At 48.4% G+C, this 14,048-nt stretch overlaps 1 long non-coding RNA gene across 1 annotated transcript in view; it reads left to right on the plus strand.

Annotated features, from left to right (window-relative positions):
• LOC122185758 overlaps window positions 1-7,308 on the plus strand; it is a 69,779-nt gene extending 62,471 nt beyond the window's left edge. The window contains exons 5-6 of the long non-coding RNA XR_006180971.1: window positions 5,873-5,963; window positions 6,064-7,308. This is a non-coding gene — a long non-coding RNA (uncharacterized LOC122185758). The remainder of the gene's footprint in view (window positions 1-5,872; window positions 5,964-6,063) is intronic.
• The last annotated feature ends 6,740 nt before the right edge of the window (window positions 7,309-14,048 follow it).

Consider the following 14,048-nt stretch of genomic DNA (forward strand, 5'->3'; position numbering starts at 1 on the left):
ACTAGCAGTCAGGAAGGTTACCTGTTTCACAAGAGATTAGTCTTATGGTGTGATGCCAGATAAAGCCAGACCCTGCCCTACTGTTGGCCCTGCAGCTGCTCTGGGTGTCACTGTGCTGTCAGCCCCCATGTGAGCAGCAGTGCTGCATGGCTGCTGCAGGGAGCTGCACTACTTGCAGTGCTGGGCAGCTGGGCTGAGCCTGGGCAATTTGCTGCATTTGGGATGCTCTGTGCAAAATGGAATAAATAGCAAAGGGAAGGAGGGGGGAGAGAAGGCCATGTGCTGTCATCTGCTCTTGTAAGGCAAGGAGGTTTCATCTAGAAAAGTTACATAGTATTAGGCTTTGTAGAAAATCTAGTGCTACAGTTGCTGAAGAAATTTTCAAATAATGTATAATCCTGCTTTGAAAACTTCAAGTGCTCAGATTCTCACTGACAGGGCAGCAGCTTGCCTGATGGTGGAAAGCTACAGAGAGCAGCCTGGGCTGTAGGCTACAAACCCGTGGCTGTGGTTTGCTGTGCTGATCGGTGAGCCACTGCTACTTCCAAAAACCTCTGCCCCGAGAACAGCAGTGACAAATGTGGTGTTTGCACCTTCAACACACTGCATGTGCGTGAGGATGGATTGTTATCACTGAGTCTGTGATCTTTTTGCAGGAAGCAGTGCCTGTGCCCTCCTCTCTACGCTGCTGTGGGGGAGCAAACCCTTCATGCTGGGTTCGATCCATCAGTGCCTGTTTTCTTATGGGAGCAGCTCTGTGGGGCTTCTGCTGCCTGTGGAAGCTGTGGGGTGGTGAGTTGGGTGTGGGGGTGGAAGGGCAAAGGGAAGCTGCCCCAAGGTCAGCAGGAGGCTGTGAGCCTCATTAAGGAGTTCATTAGGAAGGGAAGGGCGCGTGGTGCAGCTGCTGCACAGGTTTACTGTTAGAAAATGAAGGCAATACAGGCAGCAGAATTATTAAAAGGACTCTTATCTGGTTAGTAGAGATTGTTTCTGAAAACTGAGACCTTACTGTGTAAAGGGAGCTGCGGGCTTTCCTGGAATTCTGGATGTTGTACAGAAACAGTTCCTTTCAGACCTAGCAGACAAGCGAAGTAAAATAGGTTTTTCAAGTGGAAAACTGCCAATTATTCCGGATTGTTGTGATAGTTTGGTGATTCACACAAGGCTTCCACAGACAGGTAGCGAGAGCCTCTCTTTTCAGTGCTCCCTGGGTTACAGAGCACGCTGTGAATCGGTGCTTGCATTGGGAAGAGGTATCTCACAGCTTTGGGGACACAACCTGCCAGGAGAGCCCCGGCCCTGCGTGGAGGTGGGCTCTGTTTGACATCCCCAGAGCGCTGTGGGCAGCAGTCAGGCAGGCGGTGAAGTTTTTATTCTTTTTTTCTGCTGAAATCCCATTGATTTGCGAAGCAGGGCAGGTTGGAAGCACTGAACATCCCAGCGGTGCATCTGGCCCTCAGGGACCCTGGCAGTGAAAGAAAGTTTCCCAGCAGGTGGGTGAGATCAGGGAGAAATAAATACGGAAAATGGGGACTTAGGTGGGGGTAAGTCACTGCACGTCACCATTTGATTATTTGCTAAGGGGTTGTGCTGATTCTGTGAGACTTTTTGGAGGAGCTTAAAGCTGTAGGATCACTGAGCAATGCTCCCTGCCATGGGGACCCTCTTGTCTTCTCTTTAGAGAGCTGCTCAGCCCAATGAGCACTGCTCTCACCTACCTGAAACACAGCACGTTGCCCAAAAGTGCCTTTTGTGAGGCGTCTAAAGCAGGACTGTGACAGGGTACAGAAATCCGAGGACACGAGAGGATAAAGATGTCCATTGACCTGAGAGTTCAAGCTGTTAGGTGTGATTTATGAATGCAAAACATAAAAGAGCATATTTAATTAGTCCGTGATTACATATTAATTACCTTTCTGTGGCATGTACGCCCAGGAGAAATAAAAGGTCTCAAAGCAGAACGAGTCTATTTCCTTTAAGGAAATGAAACTGCAAAAAGGCAGATCCGTGCTGGGGAAGCTGAGGCAGGGCTTTCTCTAGTTAGAGCTTTTCTCAGTCCTTGTGAGCTGAGATTAAAACCAGAGTGGAAAATTAATCTTGTGATATAACAGTAAGAGAAAGAATGGGAAATATGCTCACCTTCCATGAATCTGCAATGAAGTTGGCTGGTTCTTCTACACCGCACTGAAAGCTGCTCAGGTTTTTTATCCCATTGCTCGTTATGGAGGATCTTTTTCTTTTTTTCCCAGTCAGGCTTCTTGATGTGTAGGTAATGTCTAACTCATACCTGGCTGTCTGTGCTTCCTGGCAAACAGCAAGAAACAAGGCAGGCTTCTGTTAACCTCACACAGCGCTGCTGTATAGGTGTGCTGCCTGTCCGGGTGCCTGTGTCCTCATGGATGAACACCTTGCTGGTGGTCACAGCTGGCTCTGTTGTTGGCTGGCTTTTAGTGCTCAGTGCTCACTGTATACATTGCAATTTATCCCTTGAGCATGTGTGCTATCCTGTGGGCTATTTTTGGTGGCTTTATAAACACTCACGCCCATGGACAGCCAGCCCTGCACTGGGGGCAGAGCAGGGTCTGCTCTCTCATGCAGCTGCTGGCTGGGCTGGGCTGGCTCCCGGGCTGGGTTAAGGCCTCCTGCTCAGCACTTGGCGTGCTGGATGCTTCACCCCTTGGTGTGTGCAGGGGGAAGACAGTGGTAAGAGAGCTGTCACCTCGGGGGAATGGTGGAAATAAGGCAGAATGTGTTTATCCCGACAGAAGGTAGGAAGTTGTCAGGGAAACAGAGGAACTTTGTCCACTTCTCGTTGGCTGAAAGTTCTGTTTAGAAATCACCATCTAAATTAATTGAAACGCAAAGACAGGAAATAAAGTGTTAAACAGGATGACCTTTGCTGAGTGCTCCTCCAGCACCCCCTCTAGCTTTGCCTCTCCCTGCAGCACACAGCTGTGATAAGTGTTCAGTGCCAAGGGGAAAAAATGAGCACCTTCCAGGAGCGATGCACAACGCGAGGGGCCGTTCCCTGCCCGCCCGTCCCTCAGCCCTGCTGAGTTGGCAGCCCGGAGGGATGCAGCAGGATTGCATGCAGAACATCGGCGCCACAAGCCGTACCTGCTGGGAGCAGAGCAAGCAAAGGGGATGGCAGCAAAACCCCGATGTGTTGGAGAGAGGAGCCCCTGTGCTTAAAACAGAGGTGGTCAGGGGGAAAAAAAAAAAGGCTATATTAACTTATTTTAACTGTACTTGAAATTCTTTCCAAGATAGCAGTGTCAGATGCAAGTGATAGAATGGACATGTGACATCAATTTTGTCATAAATGCCACAAAATATCTGTGCAGTTTGTAGAAACCATGTCAGATCTTTAAAACAAATGCATTCTTCCCATCTTTTTTTTTCTTTTTTTTTTCCTGACTTTTCAATGTTGGCAGTTTAAGGAATTTGAAAATTGAATCCATCCATCTGGCACTGGGAAAACAAACAACATATTTGTCTCTGTATTCTCTCTTCACTCCAGCGCTTAAAGATCCTAAATGCAACCAAGCACATCTGAAACTGCAGGGAAAGAGAGGGTTAAGTCATTTATACTTCAATTTATTAGCTTGGCTGTGTTATATAATCTGCATTATTTAGCAACAAGCAGAAGTTCTCTTGTAGTTTGGAGCATTCAGAAAATCATGGAGTATGGGAAAATACGCAGTTGGTAAAATAATGAGCAGTAGTTTGAAAGTGCAGGGGTCGATGTCATGCAAGGCTGCACTGTGGGACATGAGGACATCAGGGCCACGCAGGGCTTACAGACCTTCGTGTGTGCATGTATCTGTGGGCACCACGAGAGGCTTCTTCAGGAGAGGATAAGTCCTGTTCCAAGTATTTAAACCACAATAGGTTCTGGTGCTTACCATGGACTTCATAGCTGTTCTGCGATTATGCTTCCGTTCTCTGAACTTCAGCACAGCCCATCGTGGCTCCTTCAGCACCTCAGGGGCTCATTCAAGATGTCTCCCAATCACTTTTTCCCTGTTTCAGGTGAGGGAGGTGCTGGCAATGTGTGATGGTGACTCAGCGGAGCGCCCAGCTTGTCTCTCTGCCAGTTGTGCCTATAGGAAAACGCAACAATCAACAAATTCCTCTTCTTTTACATGCAGATTGAAATGGTTTCAGAAACTCAATTATCTCTGGGCCCCCATTTTGAAAGCAGGCGCCAGCTGTCAGTTCCCATATTCCCCCAAGGCTTTGTGCTCTGCTCTACATGTTTTTGTTGTTTGCATTTGGTTTCTTAATTTTGATTTTCTGAAGTTACAACATAGTTGCAGCAGGAAAGCTGAGGCTGTGAGCGGGACCTGGTGCTGTGCAGGGCTTTTTGTGCAGCTCCATCTAGCAGCGTACACTGATTAACTCTGCCAGCGTCCCTGGCACATGTCTTCTTCCCTTTCTTTTGCCTTTCTCGTGGCAGTGGGCTGCTTGTCAGGCTGGCTGCACAAGGCGTAGCTCCTCGTGTGCCTATTAAAAGATTTAACATCCTCTCATCTGACACTGAAGGGCAGCTGTGGCGTTGCTTCCCTCTAGAGAAGGCACTTCACCCTTCCAGAGAAGCAGGACACATCATTCAGTTACTGATTAAATTTTGAGGAAAGTAGTGGGAAATGGAGGCCGTCAATTTTTATATCTGTTTGGAGCAACTGGGAATTGATCACTCTTCACCTTGGTAAATGAGGGAAAGCTGTAAGGTATTAATCTTTACCAGAAAATCCGCAAGCACGCCAGCCAAATTATTTTCATTGAACGCCCTGCCCTCCCCGCTGTCTGTAACCTTGGTCACATTATCAAGAATGAAAATCATTATCTCTTTCGTTCACATCTGTTACTAATTTTCGAATCCTCCTTTAAATCTGATTAGAGCTCCTCATCCAAACCAAACCCATGTTGAACTCAAGGTTAAAATGTATCATGTTAGCTTAGTGATTCAGATTATATTTTTATTTTCTCTTCCTAATTGAATTTGTACACTGATGTGTGTTACTGTTCTCCTGACTGGTTATTACTAATTGTATGTAAAATGCCAAGGATATAAAATGCTCTGTGAAGGCAGCAAACACAAATTGCTTCTCTGGTTACCGTAACCCATCAGTGCTGTCCCTGCCCAGGCAGTTTGACTTGAGGACACTCCGTCTCTTCCTTGCTATTCACTGCCATCAGGCTACTTCTTTATGACTAATTGGGAACCTGCAACATTAGCTCTTCCAGGCCGTGCTATACAAGTGTCATGAATTTTGAGGGGCCATCCCCCTTAACCAGCAGCAGCACACATCAATGTTGCGGTGCTGTTATGCATTTCCTTCATCTTCTCAACAGCATCCCTGTGAGTTTCCATCGCCTAGCGGTGGTCAGAGCAGTAACAGCAGATGAACGAGGGCACATCGGGCTCCAGTCCACAGCACAGCAGTTTCCTGTTTTCTTCCTCGGTTATTTAGAAAGGTCTCAGCAGAAATAGCCACCAGCCCTTTGGGGAGATGCCTTCTGCAGCCCAGCACCCCACGAGCAGCTCATTCCCTCCATCTGGAGGCACAGCGGGTCCTCGTGCCATGCGGCCAGGCTCGGTGAGGACAGAAATAGCACTGGGTTTCACTTTCATTCTGTGTGGCAGCAGAAGTGTGTGCACCCAAACAGAGCATCGCTGCTCAAACGCCAGGGGAAGCAGGGCAGCAGCAATGAGCTGCAGGGCAGGGCTGTCCGGGGTGGCTGTGCTGCAGGGATGGCACCGTGCTGTCTGGCTCTGGTGGCTGGGCCGTGCCCTGCAGACCAGGCTGTACACTGTGCTGTTCTCTTCCTGTGCAATATTTTCAAGTCTTGTGCCTTGTTACTGCAGGTATGGAAGAAGTCTGACTTTGACTTCTTGTGCAAACACAAAAGAGTCTTTTGGGACAACATACAGCAGCTACAGGACTTGTCAGATGTTGGTAAGTTGCAGCCCGTAAGCTGCTCCATCCTTCCTCTTTGAAGGTGACTGTAAGTTATTCTAATATTAGTTTTCATTGTTTTATTAATATATTTCTCTAGTCCCTATCTTCCGTGGATCACAGAGCACTTTGCAGCCATGACCCCAGCAGTGTGGCAGCAGCCCTGCAAGGAGGTGCAGAGCTGAGTGCCCAACCTCCCCGCAGCAGCCTGAGCCAGACAGTGCGTTCCTCCAGCTCTCTGTTCTGTGACAAAGCTGTGAGCCCACCGGGGCCCTTCCTGAGCTGCACACATTGGAAGGGAGAATGAAGGGGCCTGCATTTCTCCCTCTTTCCCCATGCAGTCACGCTTTGCTGCCCACTTGCCCCATTTTGTGTCCCCACAGCATGGTGAAGTGCCCGGTGTTGGCAGGGCTCACAGCCCTGTCCTTTGGTGCAGTCACATTGCAGCCTGCAGGGCTGCCCCGCTGCGTGCATGCTGCAGGGCTGCACAGCTGCAGGAAGAGCCACGGCTCCTCCTACACACACACATGCACCATCTGTAGCCAATAGTAGTGTGCTGCGAGGGCCAGCTATGTTTAGGTTGAAGGAAACAGTTCAGTAGTTACATCATACTTTGATCCTCCTGTCCTGCGATCTTCTGGAGGCTCTCATGTGATGAGTGTGCTCAATCGCATCCATTCTGACTTTGCTTTGGTTTGGTTTTCTCCTCTCTGCTCTTACACGCTCTCCAGCTTGTTTTCACTTTGCACTCCCTAAAGTTGTCCCATCCCAGCCCTGAGCAGAACCGTAGGGCTGTTGGCCTTCCTCTATCAGACCAGCATTTGGAGTTCTCTCTGCCCTCAGCACAGGTAGGGAGCTGCCCTCAAAGAGCCCACAGAGTGATGGGGGAGGGATGTGACAGGCTTGTATCTGGCCAGCTCTCACAAAGCAGTGGCACATATGGCTTCACACAGGTGCTCAAAGCACCCAGTGTGCCTCAGCTGCACAGAACGGGGCACACACAGACCAGCTCTGCTTGGAGTGCATGGAACACATGGGCACACTCACCAGCACTGCTGGAAGTTCTCATAGTGATCCTGATCCGTGGCTGGTGATGAGCCCCAGCGCCTCCTCGTCTGCAGGGAGCCCCATACCTCACAGCACTTGTAGAATGCATGCCATGGTGTGAGCTCTGCTGCTGTGGCAGGGGGTTTGTCTGGCTGTTAAATGTTGAAAAACAGTTTTTGGAAAGATTTGCATTGATCAAAGAGAGTCAAATTCTACACCCGTGTCAGTGCTTCTAACCTAAATATTCTCTCTTGCATATTCCTACCGGCAATGGGGTAGTTCTCATTCTGAAATCAGCCCTCCTGTTCCTGCTGTGCAGCCAGCTGGGTTCTGCTCCCATCTGCATGTGGGATGGCAGGTCCTGCTCCCCACAGCGCAGTGCTGGTGATTTCCTTGAGGTTACTCTGGCTGCCCCCAGGGATTCCATCCAGCAGCACAAGGCCTATCGTTTGAATTTGCTTCTTTTAATAAAAAGTTGGCTTTATTCCTCTGCTTTCTGCTTCTTGCTATTTCAGAGCAGCATTCATGTCAGAGGAAATAAGCTATCAAGGGGAAATGGGAAGGGACAAGAAGTGGTTAAAATATAGAAATGAAAGGTAGGCAGAAATGGCACATCTCAAAGCCAAAGGAGATGATTACTGAAGTCTACAGGGATCTGTGCAGGAGCTGTGCCACTCAAGATATCCACAAACTGGAAAAATGGAGGAGGGGGCAGGAGATGACATGACAAATTATTCAAAGCTGCAGAAACTAACTGGAAAGAGCTGCAGGAGTGTCTCACTGTAATGAGTGATCAGGTGGTAAGAATACCAGGCAGTCAATTATAAGTAATAAACAAAAGGAAATGTCAAATGCAGGAAGAAAAGTATGGATGTGTGCAGTGAGAAACTATAAATTAGGTATTGGGAAAAAAGAGATACGTAACTGTGGAAGCAATCTCCCTGCTGGAAACTGGCATGTTAGGAAATGGGAGGGAAGGGGGCGAGGGTATACCTGAGAGCAACCTGCATCTTGTGCGTTGTGTGTGCTTGTGGCTGCCCATCTCAGCAGGGACGTGTTAGAACTGAGGAAGGCATAGAAAAGGCCAAGAATTATAATTAGAGCAAGAGAACCCTGTTCTGTGGGCTTTGCATTGCCGCAGCGTTTGGGTATTCCTTCAGCTTACTGTACTTCTAAACGTGGGACAGAATGCTTTGGTTTTTATTTGCCTTTATTTCTGGCGCTGCAGTTCTGGCGCTGATCGCTGTGGTGTCGCAGTGATGGTAAGAACGGCCTCACCGAGCACATAGCTTTGGTACTTCTGCTCATCTCCCCATTAATACCACAGAAGAAGCCCGTTCAAACCCAAGGTCCTCTGAAAGTTATACTTGATCATAACAATAAAACAAGGAATAATAAGTGTAGACAATCATCTTTTCGTGTAAACACCGAGGCCACATATCACAAATTCTCGTTTCAAGGAACGCAATCATAATTTCCCTGTGCACCTTTAAATTTAATTTCCCACGTTCCCCACACAGAAGTGTGATATTGAAGGAAAGCCATCAGCACTGCCTCCATATGCAGGTCTGTGGCACACACAGAGCTTCCTGCTGCCTCCAGGCAGGTCAGGTCCTGCAGTGCTGGCAGTGGCAGAGATGGGATTTGTGTTTTCAGTCTAAAGAGAAGTTGTAGCTCCTGTGATAAAGACAGATGTTTGAAAAGGTATCTGATGTTCCATAGAACTTTTTCAGCAGTGGCACTTCTCTTTTGTTTATACCTTTCCTTACATATTTTAGTCATGAGTCTGAGCTTAAAACTTGTACGGTCTCGAATCCTGAACCGCTTTTCATTTGTAAACCCACTTGTCTATAATTCTGTTTTACTGCTGACAAGCCCTAAGTTTATAGAATGATTTGTAGTTACTAACATGGGAAGGCATGACTCGCTTTAAAACAAAACAAGCATAACCCCCTGCATTCTGTACTCCTGCAGTGCATCTGCTGTGCCAGAATTACATGGCAATGTGCTTGGATATTCAGTCAGCATTTGAAATTGTGTGTTACTGTGCCCCTTCATTGCATCGTCACTGCTGAAGCATTCCAGTCTCCAATAGGAGCAAATAAAAGGAAAAGCAAATCCTATTATTTTATCACTTGCACCAGGCTGAGTCTTCACACACAGCAATTCACGGACCTCTCAGAGCACTGTGCAGGGCCAGGCCTTCCTCCCACAGCCACATCTGCCTCTCTGGGGCATTTCTACCTGCACAAGCTGCCACTGAGCTGGCCTGGCTCCCCAGCAGCCCCCGAGCTCTCACACTGCTTCCTGTGCTGCCCCAGGTGCTGCATGCATGCAGGGCTGCAGCGTGTGATCCTGCCCACCTCCCGCTCCCAGGCAGCACAGGCAGTGGTCCTGGCCCTGTGCTCCTGCCCTTGTGGCAGGGGATTTGCTGTGTGCATGTGAGCATGCAGGGAGATGTAAACTGGGCTACCCAGGGAGATGTAAACTGGGCTACCCAGGCTGCCCCACGCCGTGCAGAGCCGCAGTCACAAACACTGCACAAAGCACCCAGGCCGTGAGTCTCAGTCACTCGCTGCTGATTTTTATTGGGCATTGTGTTGCAGGAAAAAATATTGGTGGAAATCAAACGTACTTCTTTTCTCGCAGGCATCCTGTAATTAGCTCAAGTTCTCTTTTCCTCATAGAGAGGTCTTGATGCATAAAGCTAAAGTTTCCTCTTCCTCGCGTGCTGTTGCCAGATGTTTCGGCAGATCTTAAAAGTAACAAAGTTATTTGTGTGAATTTACACATGACTTCACCCCCAGTGCCTGTCGTGAACTGCTCCTCCTCAGTTAACCCAATTACTTCTCCCCCCGTTTCTGAGCAGTGTGTTTCCGTTGTCTGTTGGCTGCAGCATTTCAGCAGTGCTGCTGTTTGCTGTGGATCCATGTCCCAGCATTCAGAAAGGCACAGCAGGGCTGTAACCTTCTCAGATTAATTTCCACTTGCAGTCAAGATTTCATTTTTACACAAAACAGCTGCAGGAGACCCAGGACGGGGGGATTCAGAATACGGCTGTCCTTACGGCTTCTGTGACCCCCAGTCCTGAGCCCAGCCGGTCGGACCAGCACCAGCTGATACCAGACTGTGCCAGGAATGGATCCATCCAGCACGGGGCTTTATCAGCTGGATGCAGGCTTCAGCTGTCTGCAGTACGGAGTGCTAAGAGCTCGAGGTGTGCGCTTCATTAGGGCTTTTGCCACTAATTCCACTTTGTTGCAGCTACACATGAAGGTTTACTCTGTGCTCTTGTCTCTTTCCCATGATGACTTTGGATTTTGCTGTGCTCAGGGCCTGATGAAAGCCAACACATTTCACCTAGCCTGGCTGAGGTTCTGCGCTTCCCAAACCAAGTGCTTATAGCACCATTGCACCCAGCGATTCATGTGCAGCCTTTCTCTGTTCACTCCTCCTATAGCAGGTAATGTGCTTCCAACCTGACCCTCATCACAGCTCACATCTGCATGCCCCAGGATGTGGCCCAGCCCCCTGCCACAGCACAGCCCTGCTGGGAGCTGCAGGTGCTCAGGCGGAGTACAGATAGGGCCTGGCCAGCCTGCTCTCTGCTGCCCGGGGAGAAGCAGGGAGAGCGCGAGGGTCCTGGGGAGGCAAAGCTGCATGCAAGGAAAGGAAGGATCCTGGGCTGTATGGCAGAAGGCTAAAACAGTGGTTTGTACAGCAGTGAAAGACCCAGTGGGAAATCAAAGCATAAAATGTTTCAGGCACCAAACCAGAATACAGGACTAGCATGGGGAATAAAGAAGGGAAAAAACACACTGAAAGTAGAAAAAATACAGTGAGTTGTTAACCTGCAAAGGATGAAGGATGGCACGGCAGAGACCCTCTGTGCCTCAGCCTGTGATCTACTAACATTAGTAGCAAATGCATAGTTTGAGTTTGGGCCCAGAAGTCCATTCAGACAAATAAATCTGCAGTCACACAGGTTCTGCTCACTGCCTCCTCGTGAGGAATTGTGCTGCTGTGCCTGGGGAAACCGCAGCTGGGAGATGTGCTACCTCTGCTCTGCCCCAGGGGGAACTGCTGGCACGCTGCAGCCACCAGCTCAGTGACTTCAATATACATCCAAGAATTAAAACAAGTGACTTATAAGGTGAGAGGACACAAAACCAATCTGCTTATGAGACAAGTGAGACCTCAAAGGATTTGCAATTGTGCAGAGCATGGGGTACTGGGCACATTGCTGTCCTTCTGTGGAGCCAACAGATTGCAGAGGGAGGAAAAGTCTTCCTACAGAGCTGAGGTTTATGAGAGCTGTCTGTGACCCACAGACAACAACAGAGCAGTTCATAGGAAGAAGCAAAGCCAACTGTTGTTTTGCAAGATGAAGTGTTTATTATTTGCTGTTTGTGGATTTCACGCAGTATTTATTACAAGAGCACAAGTTCTTTATTTTAAATAATCATCTTCCAATGCCTATCACCTCTGCAGATATTTATTCAGTAAGATTTCACTATGTTAATGTGCCTTCTGGTCACTGGTGCTACCATGCCCTTGGTATCACCAAGTTCTTTCCATTCCCCAGTGCCTGAGACGCTGAGCACAGCTTCTCAGCATAAAGAAACCTCTAAGCTTATCTTTTTATTGATTGCTTCGGAGATCAAAGACATCATTTGTGTCCATTTCTGTACTTTAACTGAAATACTGGCGAATCAGTCACTTAGCCTGCAGACTCCGCTGTGCTGCCAATGCAAAGCAGATCCAACCGATTGAACCTGATCTCCATTAATTGCTAGTGCCATTTCAGACACTGTTTTCTTGAAGGTTGCTGAGAAAGTTCCTGCCATTGTATTTCATGAGCACATCGCTTCGTCTGGAAACACTTCAATCATTTATTTTCTAGCCTGCTTCTGGCACTAAAGAATGATGTAGTGCAGATCCTCAGTGGCCTATATACATTGGCCAGCCGGGACCCACGTGTTAGCTCTGTTCTTATTGGGCTTGTCAGCAGTTTGTAACCAAAGACATTTCCCCGTGCTTTAAACTTGCTCGTGTGCTTTTACGTTGTTTCCTTGAGTTTAGAGCAGGTCAGTCTTTACCCTGTGACCCCAGCCCACATTTTCCCCTTCGTGCTTTGTGTGGTTCACATTACATGAGCTCACTTTGGTCACACGTGGCACCGTCTGCTTGCCTTGGGGTTCCCTGCCCACCCCGGCCCTCCACAGACGAGCAATGCCTGCAGCCAGCAGCCAACACAGCGCTCTGCAGCGCTTCAGGAGTTGCTCTCTGGCCCTTGGCTCAGAATGCTGCACGCAGGTCTGAAGTTCTCAGTTCTCAGTTCCAATGCATTGCTCCATCTCCTCCATGAGAGCCATAACCACACTTTTATGATTTAATAATGTTCCACAGCTAGATACATCTTTTAATGTCTATGTTTAATGTTTGCTGAGGTTGAGAGTCCTTATCTTTGCAAGATTGTTATGTGGTGGCATAGAAAAGCACAGCCATTCATTTCCTTTTTCAATCTCCTCTGACAGCTCTACCACCGCTCTCCCCCCGCAGCCCCACAGCTCTGCACCCAGCTGGGTGCCCCCTGCCCACAGCCCTGCTTGCTCAAACACTTTCAACACGATGCACCGATTGACAGCCAACATTTTTTTGTCAATACAACGTTCTTCCCCAAATTCAAATTTCTTCCCTCTGTTCTCCAAGTGTCTTTCTTCTTTACATAGAATTATTACTTAAAACTTAGTAGATGCATCGAGATGCAGACCAAGAAAAAGTTTCCTGTATTTGAACACATCAGTTAAGTATATATTCATTAGCAAAATAGCAACAGTATTTGTATAATGATTGCTATATGGCAGAATTTGTGTATTGAGAAGAAGAGGACTGGTGGAACTAACGAGGATGGATTTCATCTATCTCCATCATCACGGAAGAGTTCTCCAGTTGTTATTTACAGGCTCTCATGTTTCTACTGGAAAATGTTTCTACATTACTTTTGTTTTTACAGTCTGGGAGTACCGCAGGGAACTGCTGTGCTTGGAGGAAGGCAGGAGGAGGTCGGCCCGGCTGCGCACACAGGCAGCAGGCAGGCTAAGGCTGAGCTGCTCCATCACTGCACGCTGTGCGCTGGTTCTCCTCCAGCAGCACTCGTGGCCAGCAGAAGTGAGTCGGTAATGCTCCCTTCCTGACTTGGTGGGCTAGAGGCAGAACACATCTGAGGGTTTTCATTGGCTCCGTTCAATGAATGATGCTTAAAAGGGAACAAATCTATAAGTCAGACCTCTTGTGTGTAGCAGCAACTTGCAGACAATGAGCAAACCCAACTCTGCATTCAAACATGAGTGCAGCTGTACGGTTTACCACGAGCTTACCAACGATGGCCTTGTAACGAATGCTGCTGTGCTTAGCAACGAGCCAAAAACGTCCTTTGTAAATCATTCCACCCTGATCACATCTCGTTTCTGCAAACACGACCCCGTGGTGCCCCTCACTCCAAGCCATGGGATGCTCTTTGCTCACTGTTTGGCACTGCTCTACGTCACCGCGTGATGCTGGAGATAAACGCAGCACAGCAACACAAAATCGTGTCCTCTTGGATAAAAGATGATATCAAGCTGTTAATTAGAGAAGAAATGTCCTACTCGTTACTTTGCAAAACCAGCTTCAACCAAGCATGGGAGCATGTTTGTAAACAGAGGTCTCATCTAAAGATCTTAGAAACAACCAGCTATGGTAAACACGTTCCTGAGACAGCATGGAGTTCAGGCTGGCACTGGCACAGTGCGAAGCTGCAGCCCTCCTGTACAGGCTGATGTCCTGGCACACACACAGAATCACAGAATCACAGAATTGTAGGGGTTGGAAGGGACCTCCAGAGCTCATCGAGTCCAACCCCCTGCCAAAGCAGGTTCCCTACACCAGGTCACACAGGTCGGCATCCAGGCAGGTCTTGAACATCTCCAGAGAAGGAGACTCCACCACCTCCCTGGGCAGCCTGTTCCAGCGCTCCGTCACCTCACTGTAAAGAAG

This window comes from Lagopus leucura, unplaced genomic scaffold (genome assembly GCF_019238085.1).
Source record: "Lagopus leucura isolate 7727_CA_CO unplaced genomic scaffold, USGS_WTPT01 Super-Scaffold_100030, whole genome shotgun sequence".
NCBI lineage: Eukaryota > Metazoa > Chordata > Aves > Galliformes > Phasianidae > Lagopus > Lagopus leucura.